Source organism: Triticum urartu, chromosome 7 (assembly GCF_003073215.2).
Source record: "Triticum urartu cultivar G1812 chromosome 7, Tu2.1, whole genome shotgun sequence".
Classification (NCBI taxonomy): Eukaryota; Viridiplantae; Streptophyta; class Magnoliopsida; order Poales; family Poaceae; genus Triticum; species Triticum urartu.
The window spans coordinates 49,286,012-49,293,757 of record NC_053028.1 but is presented as its reverse complement, the minus strand read 5'-3'; the positions used below and the strand labels follow the sequence as shown (position 1 = coordinate 49,293,757).

Below are 7,746 nucleotides of genomic sequence, written 5' to 3'. Positions count from 1 at the left end.
AGCGCATCATTAAGCAAAGTCAGCGATCAAAATTTAAAATAGGCCTATAGCTTTTCGTTGCTTCTCTCGAGATACAAAACCTTTGTATTGCGAGAGTTGTCCTGGCCATGTCAAGCCTGAGCCCTTTCACACATCTCTCTGTAAAATGTTGCTAGTGGAATGTAAAACATTTTGTTGTTAAAAAAAAAGAGCTTCAGCATTTTGCTCAGTGCAGTCGTCGACCCATTTCTAGGAGAGCCTGGAGAGGAGATTTGAGTTGACCACCACAAGAGTCCACTCCACTGTCCATGTCCCACTGCACAAGACAAACGAAAAAGGTTGTACTTTTCGAGTTCGCCCCCACCCTTCCTCGCCGCCGGCGCCGTCCACTCCTCATCTTTTCTTCGTAGCCAGAATCTTTCCTCGCGTCCGGGGCTCCTCCTCATCCCCCGCCCGAACCATCGTCCCTGACCTGGCCGGGGACGCATGGCGGCGAGCGAGGACGACAGCAGGAACGGCGGTGTGGAGGCCTTCCTGGCGTCGTGCGCGGCGTCCGGAGACGAGGCGTACGGCGACGTCAGGGCCGTGCTCGAGCGCCTCCAGGCCCCCGCCACGCGCGCCCAGGCGAGGCGCCTCCTCGGCGCCGTCCGTCGCCGTCTCGCCGACGACCCCGCCGCCGGGCATGAGGAGGAGGAGGAGTGCTTCCGCGCCTTCAACCTCCGCATCCACGACGTCGTCCTGCAAGGTCGGCCCACATCCTCCCCACTCCCCAGCAAAACGAATCGGTCAAAGTCGAATGTTGATCCGGCCATCAGCCCATCACCCATCAGTATTGAATTTTGTAATCGGTTTGCTTAAAATTCGGAATCTGATTCCCTTTTGTGGGGATCACTTCTTAGGGTATCTGATTCCTAAAAGCTCTTTATATGAATTTATTATATGCATTGTTCAGACATATGCTCTAAGCACCATTGACGGTTTAGTATCGCAAACTTATTGATATGACAACTAATTGCGGAGGGGAAGGCTATCAGAAACAAGTATAATAGGACATCATCTGTCCACCATGTATATTTAGTTAATATCATATATAGATGTTTTTAGGGTTATTGTATGATGTAGTGGTCTTTGTGCAGGAAAAACTGCAATTTATAAGTTCCTTACATTATCTGGACTGGAGTCCGGACCTGACATGATTCCTTTGTTATTACTTGTACATATAAATTATTAACTGTTGTCTTTAGTTGGCGCATGTCACGATGGTAAAAACTTTCGTTATTACTGATTTTTGTTCTGGTTGCATAAGAAATTTATCAAATGCTTTCAGGATCCCAGCAAAGAAAGAAGCTGATAATGATGGAGATACCTAGCGTTTTCGGTCCCGGAGATAGGTCCATCACTCTCTATGAGGGCATCAATCATCATCCAGATCCAGATTCCATTTTCAGGAGTAAGACCGTCGCACAGCTGGGATGTGGCGACGATCCATTGCGCTTGCAGAAAAATGGTGCCCTTCCAAGGTTGGTGTCTCTTGTCCCATCTCCTGTGGACATTTATCTTATGATCGTCGCTACGTAAGTGGGAACTGCAGCAGTTTGACATTTGTTTATAGAAGTGGGAGCTCCATAGTTAGGTATTTACTCAGGTTTGATGATATGATACTTCTCAGACTTCTGATAATCTGCCGATTGTCTAAGTTAGTCGGCAGATTATTTGAGCCTCAGATGCCAGGGAACCAAATTAGTTCTGGCTCAGCTCTACATTACCTCAATAGTCCAGCCATATATTTTTGTCAGAATCCAAACTGAGCATCTTTTGTTTCTTTGAAGGTCTATGGTCTGGATATTAACCCAAGGGCAATCAAGATTGCATGGATAAATCTTTATTTGAATGCACTAGACGACGATGGTCTTCCAATTTACGACAGGGAGGGGAAAACACTACTTGATAGAGTTGAATTCCATGAATCTGATCTTCTTTTTTACTGTAGAGACAACAGGATAGAACTTGATAGCCTTGTTGGATGCATACCGCAGGTAGGGTCAAACGAAATTGTAGTAGACCCAGAACTGAAGGAAAATGCTGACTCTTATAATCTAATTTTCAGATTCTTAAACCCAATCCAGAGGCAATGTCAAATATTATCACTGAAAATTTAAGTAAGGAGCTCTTGTATTCCTTGAGCAGCTACTATGCTCTTCAAGTAAGTCACGCATCTTTTGCATGTTCATCACTTCAGCCATTTAATCTACCAAATACCAACGGTGATTTATCTTAACATTTTTTTCTTTCTAGCTCGGTTAGGAGGATCAAGAGTGAACTTAATTTACATATTTTTTCTGTAACTGCATTATTGTTCTTTATAAACAGATTAGAAGAAAAAACTGTGTTTCAAACATATGTCATTTCCTTGTAGGCATGTTCCTACCCCTGATATAATAAAAGTATAGTTCAGAAATAATATATGATCTGTATGACTGCATTTCTAACTTGATTCCACAAGTATAATGTTAGCTTTGGGCTCTACACTAACATGGGCAACCAGAACAAATGATGGACAGTAGAATTACTTTCTTGGGGAGTAATCTTTTCCATCTCAACCTTGCATGGCTTTATTGTGTTACAATTTATAACTATAAACATGATTAGCATTCCACACTTTTGCATGAAAAATGAATGAATGATTGCCGAAATATGGAGTTATTCACAGTTTCTTCTAGAATACTGGAATTATTAGCAGTGATATTCAATTTCTCTCTGTTTGAATAGAGTTTTGATTTGTTGATATGCATTGATAATCTGTTTGACATGATGTACACATATTTTCTCATAAAGCCAATATTTCTTATGGTGGCTGATTGTTCTGTTCCAATTTCCCTTTTGTTCATTTCTTGTATGCTTGTAAACTTACTGCATGACTTACTGCCTCCAGGGTTTTGTGGAGGACCAATTTGGCCTCGGGTTGATTGCTCGGGCAGTTGAAGAAGGGATGGCTGTCATAAAGCCTACGGGTACTATGATAATCAACATGGGAGGCTGACCAGGTCAAGGTGTCTGTGAATGCCTATTTCTACGCCATGGATTTCGCATCACTAAGCTCTGGCAAACAAAAATTATGCAGGTAGCATTGCTGTGACATACCATATGTTAATTAATCAGGAATTCCTGGTTTGGCCAACAATATATACTCTGAGATTTCGTAAAAGAAGTACTTTGAGTTGTACTACAGTTAGTAGGGTTCTATATTGCAAGGAAATGCCGGCTTATCATTATATATTAAAATGCAATTTTTTGTGTGGATTACCAACTAGTTGGGTTGTTTGCAGGCTGCGAACACGGATATTTCAGCCTTAGTTGAATTTGAGAAAAATAGCCCGCATCGATTTGAGTTCTTCATGGGTTCTGTGGGGGATCAGCCCGTTTCTGCACGCACTGCCTTGGCGTACATGAAATCTGGTGGCCATGTTTCACATGCTTTGTCCGTGTATAACTGTCAACTTCGCCAACCCAACCAGGTTCTTTATCGTTCTCTTTAGATTTGTAAAACAGTATTATAGCAACATAAATATTACTAATTCAGAATTTTCAGGTGAAGAAACTAACTGAGATACTTAAAGATGGATTCCATGAAGTCAGCAGGTCCCTCGATTTGTCCTTCGCTGATGATTCTACTGCCCATGAAAAGATCACATTCCTAGTATACCTAGCTAGTTTCTTAAATGCGACCAAGCCCAATCCTTGTCAACCTCCAGCTGGATGTTTGAACTTCAGGAAACTTGTTGCTGAATTTATGAAGAGCTACCACCACATCCCATTAAATCCTGATGTAAGGCTTGGTGGCTATTGTCTTTACAATTACTTATACCATAATTTCTCATATCGAGCTATTCTGTGCTTGTATCTTATGCATTATATGATGCTCCCTTTTCATTTCTTGTACACCAGAATTTTGTTGTATTCCCTTCCCGTGCGGTGGCAGTCGAAAATTATCTTCGACTGTTCTCACCAGCTCTTGCAATTGTTGATGAACATTTGACCAGACACTTGCCCATGCAATGGTTAGGATATTCAGAAATCGAGGTACCTCTCTGTCTGTCTGTCTCTCTCTTTCTCTCTCTGTGTGTGTGGGTGTGTGTGTGTCATGCAACACTTCTTGTTTGAGCAGCATCTGATCTGTACTGCTTAGTAGTGTTTTATAAAAATATCTTGTTTGATGGGAACAGTGGAAAAGACATGCCTGTTATGTGAAGAAAAATGTTGGCTCAAGAATGTTGAATACTACTGCTTCCTTTTGAAATTTCAGGGAAGAATAGATTGCAACAATGCTGAAGGCGTGATCACTGTAATTGAAGCACCACGCCAATCAGATTTACTGACTGAGTTGGTCAGAAAACTGAAGCCTCAGGTTGTCGTTACTAGCATTGCCCAGTTTGAGGCTATCACCAGTGCTGCTTTCTCGAACATACTAAGCGCAACAGAAGATGTTGGTTGCCGGTTGTTCCTAGATATTTCAGAGAACCTGGAGTGGTCTTGTCTGCCAAGCTCAAATGGTGTGTTGAAATATCTTATTGGAAACACCCTACCTTCGCATGCGGCTATATTGTGGGGTCTAGTAAAGAACCAGGTGCCTATAACTTACCAGAGAAATTTATTTTTCCCATTTCAGAATGACTGCACATATGGCATGTTAAGTACGATTTTGTTATGATGAATTAGCAACCTGATCTCTCTCACCAGATATTTACACCATAAGATGATCATGAGTAAATAAGACATACTTTGAGTTGTGCTTTCTGTGAAGGGGACTTATATACCATTTCGTACCTACATTGGAAACAGTCTTAAGGTTTCATTTTGTATCTGCTCCATCTTAATTTTGGTTAAAATTTACAGGTTTATTCTGATTTGGAAGTTGCTTTTGCCATTTCTGAGGATGCATCTGTCTGCAAGGCATTATCACAAACCATTGAGCTGTTGGAAGGACAAACTTCTGTGATCAGCCAGCACTATTATGGCTCTCTTTTCCATGAGCTGCTGGCGTTTCAAATTGGTGACCGGCATAAGCATGCACATCAAGTGGTAAGCAGAATTTTCCCTCCTCCGATTCTCCGCCTCACGACATAAGTCAGCTAGTTCTAAAATCCTGGGTTTGTCGCTCCTCCCTTATTTGGATACACACTTATTTACAGTGACCAGCTAAATTTATCAGTAGGATATTTGATTATGTTTTCATCATGACTAACAGTAAGTAAAATTCCCCGCAAAAAAATGTAACTGAAATTATTAATAATATGGCCAGGCACCTATGGAATACCACCCTCAAGAAAAAAAAGGGCGCCTGTGGAATACTTTTGTGACCTAAATGTTTAACTGTTTTTTTTGTTGGCTTTTAATCTCTTTTTCAGAGACAAGCGACAGAAAAGGTACCTGAGAAGATGATACAGTTTTCTAATTCAGCCATGTCTACCCTAAAAGAAGCTGAATTTTTCACTCCTGATTCCAAGGATTCTAGTGTCATTCATATGGATTTAGACCGCAGCTTCTTACCAGTACCTTCTCCACTGAGCGCCTCCATTTTAGAAAGTTTTGCTCGGCGGAACATCATGGATTTCGAAACTGACGTTCGTTCCAGCATCGAACAGCTGGTGGGAAATAACTATGGTTTCCCAGGAGACAGTTGTCCCGACGTTACATTTAACAACCGTTCATGTGGCTTCTCTAAGGAAATTATATATGGCAGCACCTGTCTCACACTCTTCAACAAGCTTGTCCTTTGCTGTATGAGGGAGCAAGGCGCCTTCCTTTTCCCCATGGGTACCAATGGGCACTATGTCTCGGCAGCAAAGTTTATGAATGCAAAAACATTGACGATTCCAACAAATGTAGGTTCAGGCTTCAAGATTGAACCGACTGCTCTACGAGCAGCTCTGGATGATGCATATGAGAATGAGAATGTATATTGGCCATGGGTGTATATTTCTGGCCATACAGTTAACCCTTCCGGTTCCCTGTACAGTGATGATGAGATAAAAGATTTGCTTTCTGTTTGTGCTGAACATGGAGCTAGGGTAGTGATAGACACCCCCTTCTCTGGTCTGGAGTTCCAAACTGGAGATGGCTGGAGCCTGTGGAATTTGGATAGTTTTTCTTATAATATTGCTTCATGTCTCGCGCTCAGCGTTTTTATGCTTGGGGAGCTGTCCCTTCAGCTGACCATGAGTGGGTTTGACTTCGGGTTTATGATTTACATTGACCCGTCCTTGATCAAACATATGTTAACAAGCCTGAGTCAACCACATCGCACATTGAAGTATACTTTCAGAAAACTGTTGTGTCTTAAGAACAAGAGGGACCAGCGCTTCTCTGATCTCATTGAGGAGCAAAAGGAGACACTGAAGCATCGTGCCGACAAGTTGACTAAGGTTAGCTCTCTATGACATTCTAAATCGCCCTCTCAAATTTTGTGTTCCCTCCCAAATCTTAGTCCAGAGATGGGAGGTTGGTAGTTCAGAGACAAAGGATAAAGATTGGCAGTTCAGAGAAATCTTATGTTTGACATGCACGCCCCTTTTTTGTTTTCATTTTTTGATTTCCTGCAATGAACAGACACTCGAGAGCTGTGGCTGGGATGTTGTCGGCTGCCATGGTGGTATCTCAATGCTGGCGAAACCAACGGCCTACATCGGCAAATCGTTCAAGATAGACACTTTCGAAGGCGAGCTCGATGGCTGCAACATCAGGGAAGCGCTCCTTAGATCCACTGGACTCTGCATATCCAGCAGCAAGTGGACCGGGATACCGGACTACTGCCGGTTCAGCTTTGCTCTTGAGAGCAGCGAATTCGACCAGGCGATGGACTGCATAACTCGGTTCAGGGAGTTGGTTCTAGGAGACAATGCACAGATGAATGTTAATAGTAGCTAGGGGTTAATTTGAGTCGTCCTCATGGAAAGTAAAACCTGAAGAGATGTAGTAATGTTTTTTTTTCTTTTATCTGCTTGGTAACTGATTATAAAACGGAAATGAGGTTTTCTGATGGAATTGCTGGCGAGTGGCTTATATTCTGGAGAATATAGTGGAGTATTCCTTCACTATGGGTATATCATAGGACCAAACCGGATGCTAACTACTTTATCTACTGGAATAAAATACTTCCACTAAATTTCACAAAGCAGACGGTTTAGTGGCTCAACTTTTCAAGATAGCCTGAAAAACGTTCTTATATTATGGGACGGAGGGAGTAGTTATCACCGTCCCTGAACAATGAACTGACTTCAGCAGATTGACTTGCTCGATTTGTATCGCTTTACCTGTTAATCATGCTGCCAGCAGCACTACCATGTTTAACTGTGGGCAAAGACCCCAAGTTGTTGATTCAAGATACCCAGTTCTTCTTAGATGAGGCATCACTAAGGAAAGAATGCTGAAAGGTAACTTTCTATTTCTGTTCTACAATTATCTGCTTAAATTGCGAAAGAGTATCCAAGAAGCAACTTTATATCATAATAAATTGTTCGTGTTCCTTTGTATTGGGATATGGTTTTGACAATAATTTTCTTACTGGCCCTCATCCTTCATGCATTAAAATCTGAAATTTATCTTCTACTGTACAGCAGAGTTTGGATCGCGGCTTGAATTGTTTCCGAAATTGGTTCAGTGTAGTGATGTGTCTAGGCAAGAATCTTCTTAGCTAGATGGTGGAAAGCCTTGTGCATTGTGGAAGGATTTATTCAAGGCAATGATATTCATGTTCTTTTTGCAGTATAT

General features: G+C 41.9%; 1 pseudogene; it reads left to right on the top strand.

The window, feature by feature from the left end:
• On the top strand, nucleotides 1-6,903 carry LOC125518310 (annotated as a pseudogene).
• The last annotated feature ends 843 nt before the right edge of the window (nucleotides 6,904-7,746 follow it).